Below are 4,506 nucleotides of genomic sequence, written 5' to 3'. Positions count from 1 at the left end.
GACAAGCAGAAGGAAAAGAGCCTAAGAGAAGTCACAAGAGTCAGAGACCCAGTTGTTTGCATACTCCGCAATCCCATAGAAACCACTGAACTGGAAGCCATAGTTCATACGCTGAGAGTCTGGTGCAGATCCGTGAAGGCCCTGTGTATGCTGCCTCAGTCTCTGTGAGTTCGTGATCTTTGATTATGCTGGTTTAGACTGCCTGCTTTCCTCCATGCCCACTGCCTCTTCTACTCCTTCTAGCTCCTCTTCAGCAGGGTTTCCTGGGACCCACGGAGGAATTTGATGTTGACATCCAATTTAGGACTGAGTGTTCCAAGGTCTCTCTCCCCATAGTGTCTAGCTGTGGGTCTCTGTAATCGTTCCATCGGCTGTAGGAGGACCTCAGAGCCAATGGCTTTTGTGGCAGGTGGGAACTAAGGCAGAGAGTCCCACAACTGGACCATGCAGACTTTTGGACATCGTCAGTCTTTGGCCCTCAGGGCTCAGAAAACGGTGTAGAAGAGGAGGAGGGAAGAGGGTAAGAGGCAGAGGATAGAGGACAACAAGCAAACAAGACCTGCTGAGTCAGCATGGGCAAAGCTCGAGTGAGCTCACAGAGACTGGGACAGAGCACATACAGCCCTCACTGCTTCAAGCCAGACAGAATCCAGTAGAGGAAGAGGACACAGTCTCATCCCCACCTAAGAAGAGTTCTGCACAGTTGGTATCTGCTGGGAAAGAGAACATGAGTTTTCTCTAGTGCAGTGACACTGGGTACATCGACCACACTCCAGGGCAGGCCCGGTGTCTGGGAATACTCGGGGAGGTGAAGAGGATCTGGGAGAAACTGGAGAGCTGGAAGAAAGGTAAACCAAGAGGCTCTGAGAAAGCTTAGCAGGTAAGGATGCTTGCTGCCCATCCTAAATGATCAGAGTTCAGTCTCTGGCGGCACACATGGAAGAAGGAAAAAGCAGACTTGTAAATGCTGTCCTCTGCTCTGCACATGTTTACCCAGGCATATGCACCCCTCCCAACACACACACACACACACACACACACACTGAATAAATGTAAAATCAAGCATAAAGACAGATTATATTCTGATATTCTGGACTCTAGTTGTTTGCTCAAAGGAAGACAGTAGAAGTTGGGCTACATAAGTTTGCAAGGCTAGGCTTCCAGCAGCTCCTTCTCTTCCTGTTTCTTAAGACACTTAGTCTTGCACTGCGGCCACCATACTGTGATAAAGCCACACCACTCCAAACAGAGTCCCTGTGGACAGAAACCAAGGTTAGCTCCCGCTCCTCAGTGGCATTTGTGAGACGGTGCAGGTGGGTCGTTCATTCTAAGGGTAGTCATTCCAGCTATCTGTCAGATAATCTGGTCCTACTAACATCTTCCCAAACTACAGAGATGTGAGCAAAATAAACATTGCTTTTAGCCGCTAAAAACTAAAGCTAAAAACCAAAGATTGCCCATATGTCAGCAGTGATTCTGCGCTCTCCTGAGAACACTGGCATCAGAGAATTATTATTCTCTTCATATGTTGGCTTTGCTTTATAGTTTTACTTAACATAAATATACTTCTAAGTGATGTACTATTTACCTTTTAGGCAAATTATAGTATACACACCTATACTTTGTGTCTTGCTTCTGACCTTAACAAGCACACCTGGACGGCTCTCTGTACTCTGCTTCTTTCAGGGTCTCGGACGGGATGTGCCGTACTTTATTACACCAATGCCCCACAACCTTTTTCTTCTATCAATTGTGCCTGGATTGTTTGCATACTTATTGGTGTCACCAATTCTGCTGCACAGAACATTGTTTTGCATATGCCCAGATAGGGACAGGAACAATTTCAGGCTTTCTTTAGATATTAAAATTAGGACTTGGGTTGCTTTTTCATAGGGTATGTGGCTATCAAAATTTACTAGGCAACCATTTTCTAAGTAGAAGTGAGTGATTGAAGAGGAGTTTTCTTTTTATTAAATTTGTCTTCCCCTCCTCCCTTCCTTTCTTCATTCATTCCACTAGGGATTAAATCCAGGGCATGGTGTATTATTGATGCAAGCATTCTCTACCAACAAGCATATCCCAAGCCCCTGAAGAAGTTTGAAGAGAGGATTATTATGCTCATATTTTAGTGCTTCATAAAACCTCTCACACATGGTCATCAGGCAGAATTGCAGGTTTTACAGTTTTAGGGTAGAATCTCCTTTAGAACCGGTTCCTCCTTATGATCTCCTCCCGAGTTGCACCAAAGCTCATCTAAAAAATAAGTGAGCATGTTGATATGATTAAGATTGTTGATCCTGTTTTGGATAGTCTTGCTTGTTCTGCCTCCTTTGGACCTCACACTCTGAGGAGAGCAGCTACCATATTGTGAGTAGCTCTTCATCCAAGTGAAGCAGGGCTACTGAAGGACTGTTAGAGTCTCCTGACGGTAGCCCCTGGAGGATTGGATGACTGTGTCTCCTTCTAACTGGACTGTCTTGGATGGTTGGTCCAGCATCCTGATAATCTGCATCTGGAGACAGACTCATGGTGGTTACCACAGAAGCCAGGATGCATCTGCTGCATCACGTGAAGTCTCAGAACCATGCTATATTCAGTGACAATAGCTAACAGATTCCAACAAAGGGCAGCAAACGAATGACTGTGGTGGTACTCACCTGTAACCCCAGGGGGAGGGGTGTGAAGTGGAGGCCTGTTGGGGCTGCATAGTGTCTTTGAGGCCTTCTTCAGACACCTATCTCCAAAACCAAAATGACCAAAATGAAAAGGGGCAGGAACTTCCAATCATGAAATGTATTTGGAAATGATGAACAAAGTGTTGGGCCAGCAAGGAGCCAAGAGAGGAAGTATCTAATAGGCAGTATAAAGAAATAGTATAAAGACAGGAATCCAAGGAAAATCTGTGATTTCTATCTTATAGAAATGTATCTTTGTCTTCAGCTTTCAAAAATAATCTTCTCTGTAGTTATTAGAGTCCTTTTGATGTCTCATAAGTTATTAGAGCAAATCACTCATTATAATGTAATGGCACATATGGGGCCCACTTAATACAAGGAAATTACAGAACAGTTAAGTCATGATGCAGTAATTAAAGCATTATAAAGCTATGGAAAAAATCTGGCAAAATGTGGGTGAAATCCTCAACATAATGCTTGGTGAATCCAGCAAGGCGCACCTGACAACGGCACACAGCAGCCTGATCTGAAGGGAATGGTGACACTGTTTGTTGGCTCACATGGGATTTGGCCCTCTTTAAAAGTCCTAGACTTTGTAGATTCTCTCTAGTGAATGCTTGTTATGATTTTTATTGTTTAATATATTTAATACTTTAAGACACGAGGGCCATAACTTCTACCCTGAGGCTAGAGTCAGACATCTGTACAGGCTTTGGTTGTTTGCTCACGTCAGTTCCTTTCAAGTCATTATGGAGTTTGGAAATAGTGATTTTTTTCTAGAATTGTTATAACTATTAATTTTTTAATTCTTTTATAGTAACGAATATAGATTATCATCTATCTATTATCTATCTATCTATCTATCTATCTATCTATCTATCTATCTATCTATCTATCTATCTCTATTATCTATCTATTTACCCATACATCATCTATTCATCTACCATCTACCTATATATCATCATCCTCTATATCTATCACCTATCTATCATCTATCTATCCATCTATCGATTAATCGGTCCATCCATCCATCCATCTGTCCATCCATCCATCCGTCTGTCCATCCATCCATCCATCCATCCATCCATCCATCCATCCATCCATCCACCTGTCCATCCATCCATCCGTCCGTCCATCCATCTGTCCATCCATCCATCTGCTCATCCATCCATCTGTCCATCCATCCATCCATCCACTAATAGACGCTGGAGCTGCTGGCAGGAGAAACCTAGACTTAACTCATGGACTTCTCTAAACTTTCATGTTGCCAAAGGCTCTGTTGTTTGGTTTCTGTTCATGAAATTGGGGAAGGAGATGAGGCTGATGAGCTTGCAAGGAGGGCAGTGTGGAAGTGAGGGCTTCCTGAGGCCTTTGTAAAGTCAGAAAGATGTTTGCCTACGGGAGTTGAAGGCAATGTATTTTAAAGGGAAACTACTTAGGTCTTATCTAGTGTCACTGCCTAAAAAGTGGCCTTTAATGGCAGAATAAGTGTGAAAAGTTACATATTGATAAACATGAAGGGAAAGGAGGACAACCACAAAAACGTTTGAACAAACTGGAAAGTGTGTTTTGTTAAGAATTTTTATCTGCAACACATATTTTTTGTTCATCAAATTAAACCTAAAACAGATGTTAGAGTATTTAATTTGAAAGAATTAATCAAAGCGCCCTCACTCAAGGAGAACTGTCTCCTTATGTTGGAGTATTTTCTCTCCTACTTACACTCTTTGCATGGATTTCTGGTTCAACCTGTGTGAGACCATGTGTTTCCTACTGGGCTGGCATTTCTCAGAGGAGAGGCTGTTTTTCTGCCTTGCCATCCTTACTCCCC

The sequence above is a fragment of the Rattus norvegicus genome, chromosome 14, assembly GCF_036323735.1.
Source record: "Rattus norvegicus strain BN/NHsdMcwi chromosome 14, GRCr8, whole genome shotgun sequence".
Taxonomy (NCBI): domain Eukaryota; kingdom Metazoa; phylum Chordata; class Mammalia; order Rodentia; family Muridae; genus Rattus; species Rattus norvegicus.
This window is presented reverse-complemented; position numbering follows the sequence as displayed.